At 41.6% G+C, this 25,979-nt stretch overlaps 1 long non-coding RNA gene across 1 annotated transcript; it reads right to left on the reverse strand.

Moving 5' to 3' along the window:
- Positions 1-1,081: 1,081 nt before the first annotated feature.
- Positions 1,082-24,179, reverse strand: LOC117511682. The gene is made up of 3 exons (XR_004561040.1): positions 24,169-24,179; positions 17,288-17,293; positions 1,082-1,188 (listed from the first exon to the last, which is right to left on the reverse strand). It is a non-coding gene; the product is annotated as an uncharacterized LOC117511682 (long non-coding RNA).
- Between the last annotated feature and the right edge of the window lie 1,800 nt (positions 24,180-25,979).

Genomic DNA, 25,979 nt, shown 5'->3' on the forward strand with positions numbered 1-25,979 from the left:
CGATTGGTTTATCGGTGCCAGGGTACATACTCTAGCCTGCTAGCGTACGTACTTTACGTATTACGTCCTTGTGTCAGCGGGAAACGGTCTGATATTCCAACGGTCAAAGACAACGTCGGTCGTTTTTACAGATTTTGGAATTCAGTGCACACATAAGGCGCACTGGATTATAGGGCGCACGGCCGATTTTTGTGAAAATTTAAGGCTTTTAGGTGCACCTTATGGTGCGGAAAATACGGGAGTATTCCTTTGGTCTCCATTAGTATGTTTTCAGTAGAAGTCTTAGGTGTACTCTATGTTATCCTAAAACTCACCACACCTGTGCAGCAAGCACACGGCAAAATATACCATCCTGTGAATATGTGTCACCAGTGGCAAGGTCGCTGCCAGCTTCAGCTTTGCCCTTTTTTGCGGCTTCAGATGCCGTTTGCTTCCCGATTTTTTTATCTGGAGCCCACCTGGAAACTAACGAGAACATATGGACACTAGGCTTTAGCAGAAAATGCGCTAATGAAGTCGCCAAAGGCAAATCTCTGGTTATATTTTGGAGATGAGTTAGATAAATGCAAAATGGAGGTAATGTAAGTCAGATGTGAAAAATGGAGGTTAAAGATAAGATTACTACAGATCTTCGTAACATTTAATGACAAATGTTAACACTATTGATACACAGTCTGCAAACATGTCTGATCTGAAAAAAAAAAAAACCTGGAGAAACCATTTGTGTTTCAGATACCATCCACCCCCTTAAGGCTTTCATGTGGAAGTATTTATGCTCATCCAAAGTTGTAGAGCATGAAGGCCTCTGAAGCCTCATTAATATACATAAACATACAATTAGTATTTATTCTGATTGCTTGTTGCTTAATGCTGACATATTATACCTTGTTTGTTGTCTTTCTGCTGTCTGATTTTGTTTTTTCTCTCTGTCCGAAGTGCGGCTCCATCCAGAAGTGGGAGTGGGTGTCTTCTGCAATGGTCATGAAATAGACGGGATGTGTTGACCCGAAACCCCACACCCCTCCCCTCCCCAGCCAACCTCCCATCCTGGACATCAGCATGGACTCCCAAAATTTTCTGTATATTTCTACTGTCAAGTGTGTCAGTACCATGGCCCAGGTAGTGGGTCACCCCTCTGAGTCTGGTCTGCTTGAGATTTCTTCCTCAAATCACCATTGGGAGTGTTTCCTTACCGCTGTTGCCTGTGTGCTTGCTCTAGGGGTTGGTAAAGTTAGACCTTACTTGTGTGAAGCACCTTGAGGCAACTTTGTTGTGATTTGGTGCTATATAATTAATTTTTTTTTAAATAAATTAAATTAAATAAACCACATTCTGCATTTGTGTCAGATTTCCATTTATTTTTCAAAAAGGTGTTTCCAGTTAGGCTGAAACAACAACAACAACAATGCAAGTGTTGAGAAAAACATGAAGTGGAGCTACCGCTGTAGGTGAATACAGCAAAGAAGACAGCGATTGATTCTATAACTTCATATGTAGTTTTTCCAGCCACCGCTTTGCGGAAAGGTGGTGTCGATGTGGAGTGTGTGTGTTAATGAAAATGAATCATTCTAATCAGGGTTGAAGAGGGGATTTTATCACAGCCCATTGAGAGGCTTATCAATATCCCAGCTTCAAAGGAGAGGGCTAACAGCATGGGCATGAGAAAATTACTGCAGTTCTATCAAGGAATAACCCTCCTAATGAAGGCACATGGCATACTTATAGGCTAAATGATAAAAACTGGCTGATATCAAATAATCCTGGAATTGATTTTTCTTTTTTTCTGGTCTAATTATTGGTTGAATCCCTACATCAAGCTATAGTCTATGTACTTTGTCAATATTATCTCATTTTCTTGAGAGAGAGCCCAGAAAACCACAAAAAATTCAAAACACGGGGTTTTGAAGCTATGCTGTATTTTAGTGACCTCTCCTATGAACACTTTGATGATCATATAGACATCCGAGGCTGGCTTAATTGAGCAGAGTGCTACCTGTATAAGCTTCCTCATCAGCTTGAAACCACAGCTTCAACTTTTATCTTAAAGCGGGTGTAAATTCAAAGTGTAATCAGCAAATTCACTCTGAATCTGTAATCTTCTTGACATTTGCACATTCACACATCCATTTGGATGGCACTCCTAAGATGAAAGGTGAAGTAGGTACTTGTCCAAAAACTATTAAAAGTAAAAGTAAATTGACAACTCTTTGAAAATCAGTGTTTCCAACAGATGTCTTTTGCACTTAGTTGAATTGTTAATGGGGCCAATCTGCATGAGGAGTGTTGTTGAATTGCCACACTGTGACAGCAGGAAATGTATGGAAAGCGGGGTCATTTAGTCATTTATAGCTTCCCCGAGGCAGCTTTAATCTATCTGACTTTGTATATTTTCAGCTACACTGTGCCACTCAGTTTATATAAGAGAGATGAAAGAAAATATATACAGATACAGGACATCAAAGCCAGATCTGCATGAAATACATATCAAAAAGCACCTCATACTGATTAATAACCCTCTGGGCTCAACAGAGTGCTGAAGGGTGACAAGAAACATTTCTCATGTGCTGCTTATCCCTTGAAGGGAGGTGAAACCATCCACACAGGTTGTCTGATTTTCTCCTCCACCCACCACACCGCAAAGGTAATGCAGTGAGTCTGCATCACTTTGCATTCAGTTTGCATAATTCTAAATTTAATAACTGGATAGTCATCTAGCTTCCTAGTTATGATAGATTCCATTTGTACCTGGACATCTGAACTTCCAGTTATGCCCCCATTCAAAGAGTTCACAATCCAAGATAGCTGCCTTTAGTTGCAACAGCAGTGAAATCTTTAGTCCCAATGATTTTTTTATTTAATTTCTTTTTTTTAATTTAATTTAACCAGGTTAGTCTCATTGAGATCGAGACCTCTTTTTGAAAGGGAGACCTGGACAGCTATAAATTTTCCAGTTCACCTAACCTGCATATCTTTAAAAGTGGGAGGAAACCGGAGCACCTGGAGGAAATCCACGCAAACATGGGGACAACATGCCAACTCCAAAGGCCACAGGTGGGAATCGAATCCATGACCTTCTTGCTGTGAGGCAACAGTGCAAGCCACTACCAGTGTTGACCACTGCCCAGTGAGCAGGCAGTATCACCCCAACATCATGGCATGTTTGCCCCACCTGTGGCTCCAAAATCGACCTTCACAACCACATGAAGAGGCTGTGAGGGCCAAATGTTAACTGTTCTCTTCCATAAGGTTTGTTTGGTGGACTGCATATGTTTTACAGCAATCTTGGAAAAGTTCAATTTATTTTTCAGCTTGCAGTGCCATGTGGAATACGGGTCTTACCTAGGGTTGCGACTTAAAAATTCGTAGGCTAAATGAAACATGGCGTGTGCATGCCGTGAGTTCAGAAAGCAGCCTGTTATGGTTGTTTACGAGTAAACTAGATCTAGAAAAGTGGTCAGAGAGCACAGTAATGGCACTTCCTGGTCCAGGCTCACATTTTTTATAATACCGCTGTCAGGGTTAAACCTGGTAAAAGAGACAGCTCAAATTATTGCAGAGAATGATGCAGGAAACACTGAATTTCTTTCCTGATCAAGAGAGAGAGCCGGCGGGCATGACCCTCGTCAGTCAGTTCTGAAGGGCCCGCCCACTCACCTCCTGAATTTATTGAAGCAAAGTTGCATACCAACATAGAAAGGTTGCATATCGACATATTACAGAAGACATTGATATGAATTGTTATCAGAAATGAAACATAACAGCGCCAACCTTGGGCAAGTGTACAGGCCACATCATCCCCTGCCCAAGACTGTTCTGTTGACTAAAATGTACATCTGTGCTTAGTAAAAACAAGGCTTATGCTCTCACATTCTTCATGTCAGCAAAAGGTCATTTTAATGTGTGAGCAGTTCAGTGATTAACTTGGAAAAGTTGTGTGAAATCACACATATATCAAATCAAATCAAATCAATTTTATTTATATAGCACCAAATCACAACAAACAGTTGCCCCAAGGCGCTTTATATTGTAAGGCAAAGCCATACAATAATTACGGAAAAACCCCAGCGGTCAAAACGACCCCCTGTGAGCAAGCACTTGGCAACAGTGGGAAGGAAAAACTCCCTTTTAACAGGAAGAAACCTCCAGCAGAACCAGGCTCAGGGAGGGGCAGTCTTGTGCTGGGACTGGTTGGGGCTGAGGGAGAGAACCAGGAAAAAGACATGCTGTGGGGGGGGAGCAGAGATCAATCACTAATGATTAAATGCAGAGTGGTGCATACAGAGCAAAAAGAGAAAGAAACACACAGTGCATCATGGGAACCCCCCAGCAGTCTAAGTCTATAGCAGCATAACTAAGGGATGGTTCAGGGTCACCTGATCCAGCCCTAACTATAAGCTTTAGCAAAAAGGAAAGTTTTAAGCCTAATCTTAAAAGTAGAGAGAGTGTCTGTCTCCCTGATCCGAATTGGGAGCTGGTTCCAGAGGAGAGGAGCCTGAAAGCTGAAGGCTCTGCCTCCCATTCTACTCTTAACAACCCTAGGAACTACAAGTAAGCCTGCAGTCTGAGAGCGAAGCGCTCTATTGGGGTGATATGGTACTATGAGGTCCCTAAGATAAGATGGGACCTGATTATTCAAAACCTTATAAGTAAGAAGAAGAATTTTAAATTATATTCTAGAATTAACAGGAAGCCAATGAAGAGAAGCCAATATGGGTGAATATGCTCTCTCCTTCTAGTCCCTGTCAGTACTCTAGCTGCAGCATTTTGAATTAACTGAAGGCTTTTCAGGGAACTTTTAGGACAACCTGATAATAATGAATTACAATAGTCCAGCCTAGAGGAAATAAATGCATGAATTAGTTTTTCAGCATCACTCTGAGACAAAACCTTTCTAATTTTAGAGATATTGCGCAAATGCAAAAAAGCAGTCCTACATATTTGTTTAATATACGCATTGAATGACATATCCTGATCAAAAATGACTGCAGTTTAGCTAATTGGTGTGTGTACTCTGGCTTCATGGATAGATAAAGCTGGGATCATCTGCGTAACAATGAAAATTTAAGCAATGCTGTCTAATAATACTGCCTAAGGGAAGCATGTATAAAGTGAATAAAATTGGTCCTAGCACAGAACCTTGTGGAACTCCATAATTAACCTTAGACTGTGAAGAAGATTCCCCATTTACATGAACAAATTGTAATCTATTAGATAAATATGATTCAAACCACTGCAGCGCAGTGCCTTTAATACCCATGGCATGCTCTAATCTCTGTAATAAAATTTTATGGTCAACAGTATCAAAAGCAGCACTGAGGTCTAACAGAACAAGTACAGAGATGAGTCCACTGTCTGAGGCCATAAGAAGATCATTTGTAACCTTCGCTAATGCTGTTTCTGTACTATATGAATTCTAAAACCCTATAATTAGCTAGGATAGCTGGGTCAAGTGATGGCTTTTTAAGTAATGGTTTAATTACTGACACCTTAAAAGCCTGTGGTACATAGCCAACTAATAAAGATAGATTGATCATATTTAAGACCGAAGCATTAATTAATGGTAGGGCTTCCTTGAGCAGCCTGGTAGGAATGGGGTCTAATAGACATGTTGATGGTTTGGATGAAGTAACTAATGAAAATAACTCAGACAGAACAATCGGAGAGAAAGAGTCTAACCAAATACCGGCATCACTGAAAGCAGCCAAAGAGAACGATACGTCTTTGGGATGGTTATGAGTAATTTTTTCTCTAATAGTTAAAATTTTATTAGCAAAGAAAGTCATGAAGTCATTACCTGTTAAAGTTAAAGGAATACTCAGCTCAATAGAGCTCTGACTCTTTGTCAACCTGGCTACAGTGCTGAAAAGAAACCTGGGGTTGCTCCTATTCTCCTCAATTAGTGATGAGTAGTAACATGTCCTAGCTTTATGGAGGGCTTTTTTTATAGAGCAACAGACTCTTTTTCCAGGCTAAGTGAAGATCTTCTAAATTAGTGAGATGCCATTTCCTCTCCAATTTACGGGTTATCTGCTTTAAGCTGCGAGTTTGTGAGTTATACCACAGAGTCAGGCACTTCTGATTTAAGGTTCTCTTTTCAGAGGAGCTACAGCATCCAAAGTTGCCCTCAAAGAGGATATAAAACTATGGACGAGATAATCTATCTCACTCACAGAGTTTAGGTAGCTACTCTGCCCTGTGTTGGTATATGGCATTGGAGAACATAAAGAAGGAATCATATCCTTAAACCTAGTTACAGCGCTTTCTGAAAGACTTCTACTGTAATGAAATTTATTCCCCACTGCTGGGTAGTCCATCAGAGTAAATGTAAATGTTATTAAGAAATTATCAGACAGAAGGGGGTTTTCAGGGAATACTGTTAAGTCTTCAATTTCCATACCATAAGTCAGAACAAGATCTAAGATATGATTAAAGTGGTGGGTGGACTCATTTACATTTTTAGCAAAGCCAGTCGAGTCTAACAATAGATTAAATGCAGTGTTGAGGCTGTCATTCTCAGCATCTGTGTGGATGTTAAAATCGCCCACTTTAATTATCTTATCTGAGCTAAGCACTAAGTCAGACAAAAGGTCCGAAAATTCACAAAGAAACTCACAGTAATGACCAGGTGGACGATAGATAACAACAAATAAAACTGGTTTTTGGGACTTCCAATTTGGATGGACAAGAATAAGAGTCAAGCTTTCAAATGAATTAAAGCTCTGTCTGGGTTTTTGATTCATTAATAAGCTGGAGTGGAAGATTGCTGCTAATCCTCCGCCTCGGCCCATGCTACGAGCGTTCTGGCAGTTAGTGTGACTCGGGGATGTTGACTCATTTAAACTAACATATTCATCCTGCTGTAACCAGGTTTCTGTAAGGCAGAATAAATCAATATGTTGATCAATTATTATATCATTTACTAACAGGGACTTAGAAGAGAGAGATCTAATGTTTAATAGACCACATTTAACTGTTTTAGTCTGTGGTGGAGTTGAAGGTGCTATATTATTTTTTCTTTTTGAATTTTTATGCTTAAATAGATTTTTGCTGGTTATTGGTGGTCTGGGAGCAGGCACCGTCTCTACGGGGATGGGGTAATGAGGGGATGGCAGGGGGAGAGAAGCTGCAGAGAGGTGTGTAAGACTACAACTCTGTATATATATATATACGTATATACAGTGGTCCCTTGCTATATCGCTGTTCACCTTTCGCGGCCTCGTAGTTTCGCGGATTTTTTTTTTTCTTTTTTTTGTGCAATTTTGCATGCTTCTTCTTCTTTTTTTTTTTTTAAGAGTGCATTGTGTTCTGTGTCCTCATCAGGCGGGCTGGTCGGCATCACTGCAATTGCTCTCACTGCCTCCGATGTGCTAATCGAGTCTGCGGGCTCGGTAAGTGCTGCAGCGGGCCACTCACACCGCCCCGCTGTCTGCTGTGCGGAGTTGCAGCCAAAATCTGGCAAAAGGTCCAGAGACTACGCTTGCTGTTTTGATGCAGAGCGCTCCAGCAGCCCGCAAGGATAGAATTCTTGCAGAAAAATCCGCAGCGCTGCATGGTCTCTGTAACCGCAGCCGCAGAGCTCCGTGGCCACTGAGAGAAGTTTGTATCTTTTTAATGACTTGGCTTCTTTGCGAGTCCCGCATCCGTCCCACAACGGTAACACCGGAGGCAGTAAGCGAAGAAACAGCACGTGCATTGTGTTCTGCGTGTGTCTGTTTATAAGAATCTTCTCGCCCAGAAGAAAAAAGAGTGCCAACAACTACCCATAACTGTGTTCTTCACTTGGAAAAAGACACTTGCACCGAGGTGTGACTCAGTGGAAAAGACGTGACAGTGGCGCCAGGACGAAGAGGCGCGATCAGAGGAACTGTGAAATACTGGTCAGTCACCATTAATAATTTCTTATGTGTCTAATGTCGTAGGTTGATCGTTAAAATTAAATTTGTTAGTTCTAAAAGCCATCATAATTATTTATAGGAAAATATTCTATTTTTATTTCTCAAACAAATGTTTGGGCCTGAAAACAGGTTTTGATCTTTGGTTTCATTCTATAATACTGGACTTACTTTTGGTTTGAACTTTGAGAGTGTTTACACACTGAACTGATTTTGGCACATATGGATCCAAGCAATTAACAAGACATACAAAGAAAGAAAAAGGGAAAATAGTCCAACAAAGAAAAAGAGAAAATAGTCCAATAGCGCACCCATGCGGCCAAAAGGGGTTAGGCAGAAGCAAAGCTAGTAGATGCCTACTCCATTAACCAAAGAGATAAAAATTGTACATATGTATATAAAACAAAAAATATACATACATCCAGTTAAATCCAGTCTGAAAAGGAGTGGGGGGAAGCAAAAACCTGTTTATTCGCACTCCCTATTTCAACTGCTCAATCACTGCAACTCATAGGACACAATCCCAATGTTACCGAACAAACTACATTCACAATTCAGCAACTCATAGAGCACAAACTCATTTTTCTTCATCAGTCAAATATCTAGAGAGCATCATTTCTTTATATTGATATTTAAACTGAATAATATTTGGACATTGCTTGAGTTCCTCCGTCAGTTTATTCTATATTTTAGGGCTACAAATGGAGACACAGAAACTATCTCGAAGTATCACGTATGTAGAGCATATTGTTGGAGTGATTCTGTGGATACACTGTTTTATTTTATCATGCATGTTTTGTGTTCTCTCCGCTCTGATAAAGTGTATTGTACTGATGTGATGGGTGAAGGTTACTTAAGATATGTGACATGACGTGTTTCTGCAAGTTGTGGTATTTCTGTGTGCACGCTAAGCTCTTTTTCAGGACATGTGAAGATGACTCATGCAGGATGCAGCCGAAGCTGAGCAGTGAGATAAAGAATAGAGAATTGAATGTTCCAACCACAGTGTGATTGTGATACATCAGTCCTTGTGTCAGAAGAAGTGTGATTAATCGTTAGATGTCTTAAACACATCTTAATCGAGCCCAAGATTAAAAAGGTTCTGAACATCCTGAATGTATTGTGCAATCAGCAGTTCTGCGGCAACAGCTCACGCACTATCACTCTTCCCCTTAGGAGCTGTACCGCCCATGTATGTAGGGAAGTCCTAAATAAAAAGAGCGGGAGCGCAGGCCAGACTTTAGTGTAGCTTTGGTGTACAGCCTGACTGCACTCCTCGCGAGCTTAAATTGAATTCTATCTCTCACTTGTTTTAAGGCCTGGTTGTCTCTTCCTCTTATCAAAGATACAGTATTCTAAACCCGACAAAGACTGGGGGCACGTCCGGGATCCCAACAGACCTGACGGTTCCAGCGAGCGTGATCGACACCAGAGAAATCCTTCGCCAAGGTAACTCAGACCCTTTGACAGGACTGGCTCAATCCATTGGCTGGGATCTGAAAGGTTGACGGGATCACCGAGAGGGAAAGAGACCGACAGGAGTGTGAGTATAGAATTTGATTCTGATAAAATTGTTGTTGTGAATGGTGGCAGTAGGCTGCGTAAAATAGAAATGTTGAAATAGTGAAATAGTGACAGAAAGTCACGGTTAAACAGGGAAATAAGTGCACAGTGAAAAGGCAGTTAAACCTCGCAGGGATGGTGGAGTCCCCTAATGCAGGACATTAGTTAAATTCCACGGGAGGGCGAGCTCCCCTGGCCTAAGAATACGCGTACGGTTATTAAAAGTGTTTCTATGTATTTGTGTAAATAAAATAACTGTGTGTGAGTGTAATAAAGGTGACTGAGTGAGAGTGTGGAGTCACTTCGACTCCCCTCTATGAAAATCTCACAGGAAAGTAAGTAGTAAGTTTTGAGAAGAAGCAAAGGCAAGGCCTTCCCGTGCCCTCCGGGGTGGCGAAAGGGAACGCACTTCTCAGAATAGTTGATTACTACCCTGTGATTGTAACAACACCAGTGGATTAGGACCCTGTAGGGGCAAAACCATCACTGGTCTAAAACATTCTGAAAACACAAAATGGGAAAATCTAACAGTAAAAATGAGAGACCTAAGTCCCGGGACGATCTAAAAACAAAAGATTGGATATACATGAATAAAATTGATCCAAATTCAACAAAACACTTAGATAAGTGGATAAAAGATCATGGATTTGATGGACGCCTGCAGAAAGAGTCATTAACTAAACTAAAGAACAGTATTGAGAAGAAGTGTGGAACAAGTGAAAAAAAAAAAAGAAAAAGAAGGTCAAGGTGAAATTGTAGCATGGGAAAGAGAAGTTGAGAAATGAAAGAAGGGCCTTAGAGAAGCAAAGGAAAGACAGAAAGAAACAGTAAATGATAAGAAGGAGCAGGGGAACGTGATGTTTCACAGACAAGAAGATAATGAGACAGGGCCTGCGGCTCCAAAAGTAGAAATGGTAGTAAAATTGGATACTACAAAACATAGTCAGCCAGAAGCTGAAATAAAGGAGAATAAACTCTATCCAGATTTACCACAGGGACAACCCCCATCATATGTAGACCCTACACAACACGTCATGAGAACACGATCCAAAACACCAAAAGATGAAGAAAAACAACCTGGACCATCAGCCCCACCGGCTGATCAGGAACCAGGTGGATCAGGAGTCTATCCAATGATTCATGTGGCAAATCCACATACGTTAGGACCAAGAACTATTCTTGTGTACCGAACTTGGACACAAGCAGACGTTAAGGCAGCTGTGAAAGGTGTAACTCCCCCACGAGAAGATGTAGCCCAGTACATTATTGACGTAACCGCTTTGGTTAAATCCTACAATCTTAGAGGGGATGAAGTTCAACAAGTCATAATGGCAACTGTGACAAAGGATTGGGCTGATGTAAAAGGAGATTGGGATCCTGCAGAGGCAGACCACACTCCATTAACCCATGATAGTCAGGAATTGGAAGATCGATTGGCCGCACTATTGCTGAGAATTAAGCAGAAATACCAGCAGAAGTCAAATTACACAGAAATAAATCGCACAAAACAGAAAGATGATGAACCATTCGAAGACTATCGACATCGAATGGAAAAAGTTTTTAAAGTGCACAGTGGTCTTCTACCACTGAAAAATGATAGCGTGTATGAACAACAATTGAAAAATGCACTCCATGCCAACTCCAGATCAGATATCCGAGCATGGGTAGACAAACACATGATAACGCTCCCAACAGCTGGGTTACAAGAGTATGTAGACCACGCCATACACGCAGAAAGAAATCTGAAAACAAAAAAGGCAGCCCGCTACTGTATATACAAATTTGGCCCAGGCCTGGCAGTACTCTTTGGATCTGTCGGAGTTGAGACAAACTGAACAATTATTGGAGGAAGGTCTGATGACCTGTGAAAACAGAGAACATGTAGTAATGATGTCACCTAAAGATCTACACATAACTATGCTATTCACTCCACAAAAGGATGAAAGGTATGGAGCAGGATTTCTGAAAATTCCATCAGAATTACAGACAGTAGCACACCTATACACAGACAGAAAAACCACCTCTGTGTGTAGTGTAGTGCTGACCCAAAGTGCAGACAAATGGTACAGAGGAAAACCTGAGGCTGTGCCGCATATTTCACTGACAAGGGCAGACACTCAGTCCTGGAAGGACCTTGGAAGAATTGTTAAAATAGCTGAGGAAGCAACTGATTGGCATGAAGCAGATGCAATGTCGGTGTGGGATTTCAGTCCATCCACAGGCTTGTATCGGAAATACAAGTTTGTAAGTGCTTGGACGACACCGGTGATACATGAAGTAGATCTGGATGATTGAAATTTAACAACATCTGTGTTGTTGACACAGGAAGATGAGACTTTATTGGCCAAACTGCCTCCTCATCTCTGGGTGAATGCACCCACAGATGTAGGACTGTTGAAAAATATTCCGCCAGTCAAAATGAAGCCACGATCTGATTGGAGACCACGGATCAAACAATATCCGTTAAAACCTGAAGCAGAAAAAGGAAATGATGACTTTTCTAGGTATCTGTAATTATTGCATTGGATTCCATGTTATGCAGAGATGGTGCAGAAATTGCAGGATTTAATACACTCTATACCAATGGCTATGACTGACAAAATACAGTGGAATAAAGAAGCTGAAGAACAGTTTACAGCTCTTAAACAAGAACTTGTGAGTTCCACAGTATTATCTCTGCCCAATTATGCCAAGCCATTCACTCTCATGGTGGACACAAAACGGGGATTCATGTGTGCAGTCTTGCTACAACAACATGGTAATAAAAATAAACCAGTTGGCTATTATTCCAAACGTTTGGATACATTCTTATCGCCTGCTAGACAGATAGCTTATACAGCAATGTTATTGTCTCAGCCACACATTACCACTGAAAGATGCAACACCTTGAATCCCGCCACGCTCCTACCTGCTCAGACAGACAATGAACCATTAATAGATTCTGACCTTTTATTGGATATGCAAAAACAGGCACCAGCGCAGGAACGACATTTGTGGTTGAAAAATGGGGCAACCCCAAACCCCAAAGGACTTTATTGTATACATAACAAACTCATCCTACCCAAAAGCTTATTCAAAGCAGCTGCAATTGCGACACATGGGTGTGTCGACAGGGGGGATGGTATATATGGTAGACCAATACTTTACTACCTATGGATTTAATTTATACTCAAAAAATTTTTGTAAAGCCTGTGTTACCTGATTGAAACACAACCCACAGGGAAGTATAAGACCCCGGAGAGGGCAATTCCCAAAACCACAGTATCCTTTTCAAATTGTTCATATGGACTTTATTGAACTAAATCGATGTGGACCTTATCAATACTGTCTAGTATTAATTGATGCCTTTTCAAAATGGGTAGAAATTGTTCCATCACAAAAAGCAGATGCTTTAACAGTAGCAAAAGCACTGTGTAAGACAATTATTCCGTATTATGGAATACCAGAGACATTGTACAGTGATAATGGAACACATTTTGTAAATGAAGTTGTACAAAGAGTAGCAGAACACATGAAAATTAAGTTAAAACATCATTGTGCTTATCACCCACAAAGTGCAGGATTAGTGGAAAGGACAAAGGGCACAATAAAAATAAGATTAAGGAAATGTATAGAAGAGACAAAACGAACCTGGATTGAATGTTTGGACCTAGTAAAATTGTATATGAGAATAACACCAACACCATCAGGTTTAACACCATTTGAGATACTTTATGGACGACCATATCGTCTACCAATTTTTGACATGGATACTAAAACAGCAGATGAGGAACAAACATTAGCAGATTTTATGAAAAAGACATTAACACAGAAAGAGATAACTTAAACACATTTACTGCCGAATAATTTTGATCTTCCACAGGACGGCCTTCCAGTAGTCCAGCCAGGAGACTGGGTGTTCATCAGAGTGATTAAGAGGAAGAACTGGTCCAGTCCTCGTTGGGAAGGTCCATACCAAGTGCTGTTAACAACACCAACTGCAGTAAAGATAGCGGAGAGATCAACGTGGATACATCTAAGTCACTGTAAGATACAGCGTGTGTTGGCTGCCTCCACAGTGTAAGGGGAAGTCTGGCTACAAAGGGAGTCTATTTAATTAGCAATAGATTGTCTCAATGCCAGTGAAGCAGGGAGATCCTTGCACTATTAGGTGAGGTTGGTTAACAACACTGTATCCTAGCAATCATGACTGAACTACAGCAGACCCCGGAGCGGCGTGCTCAGCGCCGCCGCTGCCGGACTGTTGGTAGGGCAGCCGGTTGCGTTGTGATCTTAGTGTTTCGTGCTCCTCGGATTCCTGGCCTGGTGGTTGTCCCAAGAATTGCAGCTCACTGTGGACCGAGCCAGAGAACAACGCAAGCAACGTCAGAAGAGGTTTATTCATAATGTGAATGAGACAGATGGACACCCTCATATACCATACTAATTTGTGGTACAGAGATGTTCATTTATTGGCTATGGAATTACGTTACTAATTGTTATGTTTGTTCGCAAATGCCTATATCCTCAACACACCCAGCTCTGACGGCTAAACCGTACCCTGCTAGGGTGACAGAATGTCTTATCATACGGATGCATAATCAAACTGTATTTCGGGGGGCAGCAGTTCTCAGCAAATCTGATAAGATGTAACACCACTTGCCTCAGTGCAACCACTTATATGATAGGGATTTCAACAGAGGACGTACAAGCGTGCCCAAGTGCTGCTCCATTGACTAGACTGAAGGGAAATGCAAAAATATCATCACGTTAAATTGTCATCACAACGGCCATTCCAGATTTGCTTTTACGGGACAGGGAATAAAACTGTAGGTAAAATTAAGAAACGTCTGTGTACCCAAACGTATGTTTTATCAAATAATTTAAGCCTAACCAAAACATAATATGTGGATGGTACTTATCTTCATCACATTGGACGGGGATGTAATTATACAGGCTCCTGTCCATGGGGAACGGATGAAGCATGTGCTTATGTTAGTAAGTTTTTGCTACCACCTGTAAATGGTACTCCGGTGAATGATGACATCTATTGGCTTTGTGGTTCCAGACTGTACATGAGTCTCCCACCAAATTGGGGTGGTGTGTGTGCACCTACCCAGGTGACTGACCATACATATGTGGTACTGCCAAGGACCTCCACAGAGAAGAATGGCAGCACCAGACGGAGGAGATTGATATACCCAGATGTGTTACCACATGATCACATGTGGGGCTCGGATGTACCAAAGGACCAAAAATTGTGGTCTGTAGGAGATAAAATAGCACATTCATTGTTCCCCTGGATAGGAGTGGAAAAAAAAAATCATTAATGATTGAAACTCTGAATTATCGATTGGGTCTGTTCATGAATGTAACTGAGAAAATAGTAGCAGCTCAAAACACTGAAATAGATGCTTTACGTACCATGGTGATGCAAAATCGCATGGTTTTAGACTTGCTTACTGGTTCACAGGGAGGAGTTTGTGTTCTGCTGAACACAACATGCTGTACTTCCATCCCAGACTCCATTCATTCAGTGGATGTGCAGGACGCATTGGAAGAGCTGAATAAACTTCGTGATGCAATGCATAAAGACACCCTAGCCGTGAACCGGTGGAATCCCTGGTCCTGGTTGACTTCAGGACCATGGTGGCAGTTACTATTGAAAATGGTGACACCAGTTATTATAGTCCTAATTCTGATTGGACTTTGCATGTGTTGTGTGATCCCTTATATCAAAACAATGGTTGGCAAAATGGTGTCAAATACATTTGTACAGTGTAATCTGGCTTTCCAACAAACTATGCCAAAATATCAAGCATTGAAACAGTCAGACCTTAGTGGAGAAAACTATAATGACTGTGTTGAGAATTATGATGATATTGAAAAGCTCACAACTCCAGTTCAAGCTTGAACTGTTGACGTGATGAGTTAACACACTCTTAGCCTATGAAGCTTTAGCTGAAAATGTAATAAGACAAGTGGTGTAGTCGAATAATACAGATAAACGGTTCATTTATACCAGTCAGCCGAAGTGACGTGTGGTGGTGGTGTGGAGATAATAGAATTTTTGACAGATTGCCTAGGAATGTGTCAGGCTACTGTGCTTTAGTGTCCCTACTCCTCCCAGTAAAAGCCATTCCCATTTTAGCCAAGGACTTGTTGACGCACCTAAAGTCTGTGGTGCCTGAAAATTGGCATAGAGTAAAAAGAGATTGGAAAGGAGAGGGAGAGCCAACATATATTGACGCAATAGGAGTCCCCAGAGGAGTGCCTGATGAGTACAAACTGGCTGATCAGATAGCAGCTGGATTTGAATCCTCCATCTGTTGGTGGTGTTCAATTAATAAGAACGTAGACAGAATAAACTACATCCACTACAATGTGCAGAAATTGGGAAATTGGACAGAGGAAGGTCTTAAAGCGGTACATTCCCAACTGGCAGCCACCTCACTGATGGCCTTCCAGAACCGCATAGCCCTGGACATGCTGCTCACTGAGAAAGGAGGAGTCTGTGCAATGTTTGGAGAACAGTGTTGCACATTCATACCGAACAACACAGCAGCCGATGGAAGCCTGACCCAGGCCATTGAGGGCCTGCAGACACTGAACAAGAAGATGAAGGATCACAGCGGCGTTAATGCCGAATTCTGGGACTCGTGGCTGGACGTGTTTGGGAAGTATCGCACTTTGGTCTCCTCTGTGCTTATATCTATAGCAGTTTTTGCTGCAATTCTGACCTTGTGTGGATGCTGTTGTATTCCTTGTCTACGTGGTCTAGTCAATAGAATGATAACCACTGCTATCTCACCAGCCAGACAAGATTCAGCTCAGGCATACCCCCTTCTGGGTAACCATCCAGAAGATGACGATAATGAGACTGATGAAGAAGACAACTATGACCACTATCTTCCAGATCTGTTCCCTGATCCAGGTGATTATGGTGAACCTGACGATGACCTCAACACCAACGATAAGACCTCCCGAGTGTAAATGTATTCTTACCATTGTTTAATGACCCTGCAGCTGAAAATCTGAATAAGAAGTGGTTGCTTAGTAACAATTGTTTACTTTTAGGTGAAGATGTAATACCGTTGGAATGCATGATAAACAGGGGGAAATGTTGGAGTGATTCTGTGGATACACTGTTTATTTATCATGCATGTTTTGTGTTCTCTCCGCTCTGATAAAGTGTATTGTACTGATGTGATGGGTGAAGGTTACTTAAGATATGTGACATGACGTGTTTCTGCAAGTTGTGGTATTTCTGTGTGCACGCTAAGCTCTTTTTCAGGACATGTGAAGATGACTCATGCAGGATGCAGCCGAAGCTGAGCAGTGAGATAAAGAATAGAGAATTGAATGTTCCAACCACAGTGTGATTGTGATACATCAGTCCTTGTGTCAGAAGAAGTGTGATTAATCATTAGATGTCTTAAACACATCTTAATCGAGCCCAAGATTAAAAAGGTTCTGAACATCCTGAATGTATTGTGCAATCAGCAGTTCTGTGGCAACAGCTCATGCGCTATCACTCTTCCCCTTAGGAGCTGTACCGCCCATGTATGTAGGGAAGTCCTAAATAAAAAGAGCGGGAGCGCAGGCCAGACTTTAGTGTAGCTTTGGTGTACAGCCTGACTGCACTCCTCGCGAGCTTAAATTGAATTCTATCTCTCACTTGTTTTATTGCCTGGTTGTCTCTTCCTCTTATCAAAGATACAGTATTCTAAACCCGACACATATCTTCCAGTCAAGTTCTCCAACAATAAAATATTGAAACTCATTTGCATAAAATTAGCTACAGGTGGCTCTGTGGCATAGAAGTTAGTCTACCAGTAAGGGTAAGGTCTAACCTCACCCTTGTGTGAAGCGCCTTGAGGCAGCTTTGTTGTGATTTGGTGTTATATAAAGGAAATAAATTGAAATTGATACCAAGCTATAGTCCAGGGTTCAAATCCAGCAGTGTGCTGAGAGACCTGTTTATGCCCTTAGACAAGTTACTTTATCTGCTTCATCCAAGTCCACCAGGTAGCTGTGTAACAGATTTGGTCGGTGGAGTAACCTGACATAAACTGCTGTCCCATCAAGAGAAGTCCTGGACACTAATGCTACAGTACCGCTTGGACTCACGAACTGAATAGAACTTCAGGGATAACCACGAGCACCTTTGGGCCTCGGGACCTGTATAGGACTACTTAATACTTAATTTGTCTTTGTATTTAATGATTAATGCAAATTAAGAAACACAGTCCAGTATGGTACAGTCTGGGAGATATGGAGGGAGTAGGAAGTTCTCAAAACCAGAGTGGCTGGAATGAAAAGTTTGACAGATTTCTCTGACCCACATGGCAATGAAGTTTACGCTTTGTGAGGTCACACATGCTCGCAGAGGAGTAGCTGTCTGATTGGCTACTCATCTCCATGACATCAAGACAATCCACTGGACAATCGGCTGTCAAGTTGATTCTGTTTACGTAAGCTTCCCACAAAGACGGACGTCTAGTGGAAAAACAATTAATGGCAGAGGCCCAAAGAAATAATATTCTTGGGGGCTGGTTTTCATTCAAAGATCATGGAGCGTGTCTCCTCTGATATTCCCTTCACTCGTTCACTGATGTGTTCATTTATTTATGGATCTGGCTAAGCAACCAACAGAGACTTCACATCAGCCTTTCCCCGTGAGAAGCCCTGTCACATCTACATATTTTTAATAGCTCATAACTCAAACCATCCTGGCCCTGACACATCCCATCAAAAAGATGTAACACTCCATCTGACATTCAACTTTCTCTGCAAAACCTTTAAATATGTGTCCAACTAACCCTTTATTTTCCCATCAACACATATACTTGTAATACATCATATCTCACAATGACCTTCAAAATGGGTTCACAGTAGCACTGCCGTATGACGGGGGATGGGTATTGATAAGATTTTATCAATGTCGATGTCATTGTCCATTTGGCTTATCGATTCGATTCCTTCTCGATTCCCTTATCGATACCATTTGTCAATTTTCTGTGGACTAAAAGTAGGCTTTACAGGTTTTCTATGTCGACAACATTTTATTGAGTCTTAAAGTAAATAAATATGAAATTGGTCACTGGATCCTTGATCTCTGGACATATATAGAAATAAACAAAATCTGTAGTTTTTCTCAAAAGCATTTCCTTTCAGACATGAATGGCATGAATGTCACTCCATACCTCTGAGCTGAGCTCAGCCGGCTACACTGCACGTCAGCATCAATGTAATTCATAAGGGCTCCTTCAAAAATATGTTCAACTCAGGGCGACACCCGTCAGAGCAGCTCATATGAGCGAACTGCTCACGGGCTGGCGTGCACGATGCACGCAGGAACACAGTGCCACCAGCTGCTGTGAAGAAAAAGTAAATAAAAAATTTAAGACATACATGCTGCAAAGGTTTTGCGCAAGTAGAAACACAGCAGCTTTATAATACGAAAAATAAAAATTACAAAAACAAAAACATGCCACCCACGGGAATCAAACCCGCGCCAAAAGCGCTGATTACCAGTCAGAAACTTTACCACTGAGCTACAATCGCTGTCCTGTAAAAGCTGCGGGAAACTGCCTCATATCAGGAAGGACATGGATGTATTACAAAAAATAATAAAACCGCACACCATATAAAAACACTGCATTTTATTGAATCCCTCTTATCAAGCGGGCAATACAAGTATGATCTGTCTGTTCCTATAAAGATTACCCATGTTCACAGACGTACAGTCATGAAATGACATGAATGATGAAGCAGTTTCCTATTCTCATGACCACATCTACTGGTCTGGTGCGTCTAACCGGCCACGCGCATGTCCTGCCGGATATGTGTGTCTTGTGGATGCCGCATCGCAGGACTGACACTGTGTCATGTGGTACAGAGCTCAAGTGCGTGGTGTGACAGTCACATCGCCCGCCCTGTGTTATGATTTTCAATTCAATTCAATTTTATTTATATAGTGCCAAATCGCAATAAACAGTTGCCCCAAGGCGCTTTATATTGTAAGGCAAGGCCATACAATAATTACGTAAAAACCCCAAAGGTCAAAACAACCCCCTGTGAGCAAGCACTTGGCGACAGTGGGAAGGAAAAACTCCCTTTTAACAGGAAGAAACCTCCAGCAGAACCAGGCTCAGGGAGGGGCAGTCTTCTGCTGGGACTGGTTGGGGCTGAGGGAGAGAACCAGGAAAAAGACATGCTGTGGAGGGGAGCAGAGATCAATCACTAATGATTAAATGCAGAGTGGTGCATACAGAGCAAAAAGAGAAAGAAACACTCAGTGCATTATGGGAACCCCCCAGCAGTCTAAGTCTATAGCAGCATAACTAAGGGATGGTTCAGGGTCACCTGATCCAGCCCTAACTATAAGCTTTAGCAAAAAGGAAAGTTTTAAGCCTAATCTTAAAAGTAGAGAGGGTGTCTGTCTCCCTGATCCGAATTGGGAGCTGGTTCCACAGGAGAGGTGCCTGAAAGCTGAAGGCTCTGCCTCCCATTCTACTCTTACAAACCCTAGGAACTACAAGTAAGCCTGCAGTCTGAGAGCAAAGCGCTCTATTGGGGTGATATGGTACTATGAGGTCCCTAAGATAAGAAGGGACCTGATTATTCAAAACCTTATAAGTAAGAAGAAGAATTTTAAATTCTATTCTAGAATTAACAGGAAGCCAATGAAGAGAGGCCAATATGGGTGAGATATGCTCTCTCCTTCTAGTCCCCGTCAGTACTCTAGCTGCAGCATTTTGAATTAACTGAAGGCTTTTCAGGGAACTTTTAGGACAACCTGATAATAATGAATTACAATAGTCCAGCCTAGAGGAAATAAATGCATGAATTAGTTTTTCAGCATCACTCTGAGACAAAACCTTTCTAATTTTAGAGATATTGCGTAAATGCAAAAAAGCAGTCTTACATATTTGTTTAATATGCGCTTTGAATGACATATCCTGATCAAAAATGACTCCAGATTTCTCACAGTATTACTAGAGGTCAGGGTAATGCCATCCAGAGTAAGGATCTGGTTAGACACCATGTTTCTAAGATTTGTGGGGCCAAGTACAATAACTTCAGTTTTATCTGAGTTTAAAAGCAGGAAATTAGAGGTCATCCATGTCCTTATGTCTGTAAGACAATCCTGCAGTTTAGCTAATTGGTGTGTGTCCTCTGGCTTCATGGATAGATAAAGCTGGGTATCATCTGCGTAACAATGAAAATTTAAGCAATGCCGTCTAATAATACTGCCTAAGGGAAGCATGTATAAAGTGAATAAAATTGGTCCTAGCACAGAACCTTGTGGAACTCCATAATTAACCTTAGTCTGTGAAGAAGATTCCCCATTTACCTGAACAAATTGTAATCTATTAGATAAATATGATTTAAACCACCGCAGCATAGTGCCTTTAATACCTATGGCATGCTCTAATCTCTGTAATAAAATTTTATGGTCAACAGTATCAAAAGCAGCACTGAGGTCTAACAGAACAAGCATAGAGATGAGTCCACTGTCTGAGGCCATAAAAAGATCATTTGTAACCTTCACTAATGCTGTTTCTGTACTATGATGAATTCTAAAACCTGACTGAAACTCTTCAAATAGACCATTCTTCTGCAGATGATCAGTAAGCTGTTTTACAACTACCCTTTCAAGAATTTTTGAGAGAAAAGGAAGGTTGGAGATTGGCCTATAATTAGCTAAGATAGCTGGGTCAAGTGATGGCATTTTAAGTAATGGTTTAATTACTGCCACCTTAAAAGCCTGTGGTACATAGCCAACTAATAAAGACAGATTGATCATATTTAAGATCGAAGCATTAAATAATGGTAGGGCTTCCTTGAGCAGCCTGGTAGGAATGGGGTCCAATAGACATGTTGATGGTTTGGATGAAGTAACTAATGAAAATAACTCAGACAGAACAATCTGAGAGAAAGAGTCTAACCAAATACCGGCATCACTGAAAGCAGCCAAAGATAACGATACGTCTTTGGGATGGTTATGAGTAATTTTTTTCTCTAATAGTTAAAATTTTGTTAGCAAAGAAGTCATGAAGTCATTACTAGTTAAAGTTAAAGGAATACTCGGCTCAATAGAGCTCTGACTCTTTGTCAGCCTGGCTACAGTGCTGAAAAGAAACCTGGGGTTGTTCTTATTTTCTTCAATTAGTGATGAGTAGTAAGATGTCCTAGCTTTACGGAGGGCTTTTTTATAGAGCAACAGACTCTTTTTCCAGGCTAAGTGAAGATCTTCTAAATTAGTGAGACGCCATTTCCTCTCCAACTTACGGGTTATCTGCTTTAAGCTGCGAGTTTGTGAGTTATACCACGGAGTCAGGCACTTCTGATTTAAAGCTCTCTTTTTCAGAGGAGCTACAGCATCCAAAGTTGTCTTCAATGAGGATGTAAAACTATTGACAAGATACTCTATCTCACTTGCAGAGTTTAGGTAGCTACTCTGCACTGTGTTGGTATATGGCATTAGAGAACATAAAGAAGGAATCATATCCTTAAACCTAGTTACAGTGCTTTCTGAAAGACTTCTAGTGTAATGAAACTTATTCCCCACTGCTGGGTAGTCCATCAGAGTAAATGTAAATGTTATTAAGAAATGATCAGACAGAAGGGAGTTTTCAGGGAATACTGTTAAGTCTTCAATTTCCATACCATAAGTCAGAACAAGATCTAAGATATGATTAAAGTGGTGGGTGGACTCATTTACATTTTGAGCAAAGCCAATTGAGTCTAATAATAGATTAAATGCAGTGTTGAGGCTGTCATTCTCAGCATCTGTGTGGATGTTAAAATCGCCCACTATAATTATCTTATCTGAGCTAAGCACTAAGTCAGACAAAAGGTCTGAAAATTTACAGAGAAACTCACAGTAACGACCACGTGGACGATAGATAATAACAAATAAAACTGTTTTTTGGGACTTCCAATTTGGATGGACAAGACTAAGAGTCAAGCTTTCAAATGAATTAAAGCTCTGTCTGGGTTTTTGATTAATTAATAAGCTGGAATGGAAGATTGCTGCTAATCCTCCGCCTCAGCCCGCGCTACGAGCATTCTGGCAGTTAGTGTGACTCGGGGGTGTTGACTCATTTAAACTAACATATTCATCCTGCTGTAACCAGGTTTCTGTAAGGCAGAATAAATCAATATGTTGATCAATTATTATATCATTTACTAACAGGGACTTAGAAGAGAGAGACCTTATGTTTAATAGACCACATTTAACTGTTTTAGTCTGTGGTGCAGTTGAAGGTGCTATATTATTTTTTTCTTTTTGAATTTTTATGCTTAAATAGATTTTTGCTGGTTATTGGTGGTCTGGGAGCAGGCACCGTCTCTACGGGGATGGGGTAATGAGGGGATGGCAGGGGGAGAGAAGCTGCAGAGAGGTGTGTAAGACTACAACTCTGCTTCCTGGTCCCAATCCTGGATAGTCACGGTTTGGAGGATTTAAGAAAATTGGCCAGATTTCTAGAAATGAGAGCTGCTCCATCCAAAGTGGGATGGATGCCATCTCTCCTAACAAGACCAGGTTTTCCCCAGAAGCTTTGCCAATTATCTATGAAGCCCACCTCATTTTTTGGACACCACTCAGACAGCCAGCAATTCAAGGAGAACATGCGGCTAAACATGTCACTCCCGGTCTGATTGGGGAGGGGCCCAGAGAAAACTACAGAGTCCGACATTGTTTTTGCAAAGTTACACACCGATTCAATGTTAACTTTAGTGACCTCCGATTGGCGTAACCGGGTGTCATTACTGCTGACGTGAATTACAATCTTACCAAATTTACGCTTAGCCTTAGCCAGCAGTTTCAAATTTCCTTCAATGTCGCCTGCTCTGGCCCCAGGAAGACAATTGACTATGGTTGCTGGTGTCGCTAACTTCACATTTCTCAAAACAGAGTCGCCAATAACCAGAGTTTGATCCTCGGCGGGTGTGTCGTCGAGTGGGGAAAACGGTTAGAAATGTGAACGGGTTGGCGGTGTACACGGGGCTTCTGTTTAGATCTACGCTTCCTCCTCACAGTCACCCAGTCGGCCTGCTTTCCCGGCTGCTCGGGATCTGCCAGAGGGAAACTAACGGCGGCTAAGCTACCTTGGTCTGCACCGACTACAGGGGCCTGGCTAGCTGTAGAATTTTCCACGGTGTGGAGCCGAGTCTCCAATTCGCCCAGCCTGGCCTCCAAAGCTACGAATAAGCTACACTTATTACAAGTTCCATTACTGCTAAAGGAGGCCGAGGAATAACTAAACATTTCACACCCAGAGCAGAAAAGTGCAGGAGAGACAGGAGAAGCTGCCATGCTAAACCGGCTAAGAGCTAGTAGCTGCACTAAGCTAGCGGATTCCTAAAAACACACAAAGTGAATAATGTGTAAATAATTTAGAGGCGATTCAGCAGAGGGAGTGCTTTAGTTAAGGCACGTGAAGATTACACTGTGAAACAAATCGTTATCTAGTTAACTAGATCATTCTAACTGCGCAGATTAAACAGCTAACAGATACAGCAAAACACCGCTGTGTTCCGGAACAGGAAGTGATACAATACCGCAGTGAGAGCCAACCACCAGCCTCGCCATGCCAATCAAGGGTCATGGCGAGGCTGGAACCCATCCCAGCAATCACAGGAAATGAGGTAGGGTACACCTTGGACAGGATGCCAGTCTATCTCAGGATGTGTTTGTCTACATGTAGACAAACACATTTACAGTTGCATACACACCTACGGTCATTTTGGAGTTACCCATTCATCTAAGCTGCATGTCTTGGAAGTGGGAGGAGGCTGGAGCACCAGGAGGGAACCCACGTAAACACGGAAAGGACCAAGTGGGAAGTGATTCCATGACCTTTTTGCTGTGAGGCAACAGTGCTAACCACCAATCCACCATGCAACCTGTGCAATGTTTCTCATTTATGAGTTAATGTAGAAGAAAGGAGTCCCTGTAGCTTTGGTGTTTGAGTCCTTGAACTGAGTCGTGTCATTTTGGTATTGAGATCGCTACAGTTTCTACAGAATGGATTGTTGGATAAAATGTGAAATGCTAATTTATTTTTCTGTTGGGCTGTTTTCAAAGTAAGAAACCGACAACTGCTCCATTTCGTGTGTTGTATTTGATAATTTCTTATGTTTATTTGCTTTATTTGTTCAGTCACAGCAAAGCCTGCCGACATGTTGTGCCACGTATGGCCACCTCTACTGGACCCCAGCCAGGGAGGGCAAAGACAATGTTGATATGTAATAAAATGTATGTGGCACACATTCATCATGTACAGTGAATGTGAACAGCGCACAATCAAACCAAAAGTACCATGTGCCGCTTTGCCTCTCTGCGGTCTCATGCCCAGTAATGCATCACAGCCCACGTCAGGCACAGAGATGAACGGATCTCACCACTGTAATATGCATATTATTACCTGATCACCATCTAAACTCTGTAGGAGGTGTGATGTGGAACTGTATTTCATTTCATTTATTTGTGCAAGGACAGCATACAATTACATTATGCTCATTGAGCAGAGATGTTTGTACCAGATTATAGCTACAACAGCTAATTTCCATCTGTAATCCTTGAGGATTAGGGGGATACACATAGGGCTATTAAATACATCACAAACAACACCTACAACATATGTAATACTAAATTCATAAAATATATAATATTAAATTCATTCTTATGTCATTCATCTGTATCCCAGGGCATGACAACATTATTAAACATGAAACTCACCTCCAGCACGGAACCACGATCCTTTCACAGCTCAGAGCGCACCGGAACCAAACCACAGCCTGTGGTGAAAAGCCTCACCCCAGCTGCAAAAATTAAATCACATGTGTTAATCCACTCGACATCATGGTGTACAGAGTTGTGTTGTGCTCCTGAAGTGAGCAAAAACGAAAAAAATAAATTAAAGTTTGCTCGAAAGGCTGCGTTATAGACATGGTGTGACTGCCTGGCCCACTGCCAGCAAACTTTCAGCAAAGGTATCCAGTGGCACATGTGCCCCGCGTGCGCTTAGTGACTCATGCAGTCTTATGAATACACACACACACACACACACACACACACAGCTGAGTGATAATTTCAGCCCTACACGTGTGGATGAAATTCATGTTACTGGGTCAGTTTCCATTTAATTTCTTTGCAATTTATTTAGTTTATATCACGGCAAATCACAACAAAGCTGCATCAAGGCACTTCACATGAGTAATGTCTAACCTCGCCAATCCCTAGAGCAAGCACACAGGTGACAGCAGTAAGTTAAAACTCCCTCTGATGATATTGAGGAAGAAACCTCAAGCAGACCGGACTCAAAGGGATGACCCTGTTATGGATTAGATGCGGATTGAGGAGCGGTCCAGTATCTGACTGAACCCAGCATGAAATAATCAGAAGCAGTTCCAAAAAGAAAACACATTTATTTTTCCCCCTTTGTGCTATACATGAAATACTAAATAATCAAAAGTTCTGGTGAGGTGAAAAGGTGGCGCGCTCTCTCAGCGTCTCAACAGTCGGAGTCC

The sequence above is a fragment of the Thalassophryne amazonica genome, chromosome 6 (assembly GCF_902500255.1).
Source record: "Thalassophryne amazonica chromosome 6, fThaAma1.1, whole genome shotgun sequence".
Classification (NCBI taxonomy): Eukaryota; Metazoa; Chordata; class Actinopteri; order Batrachoidiformes; family Batrachoididae; genus Thalassophryne; species Thalassophryne amazonica.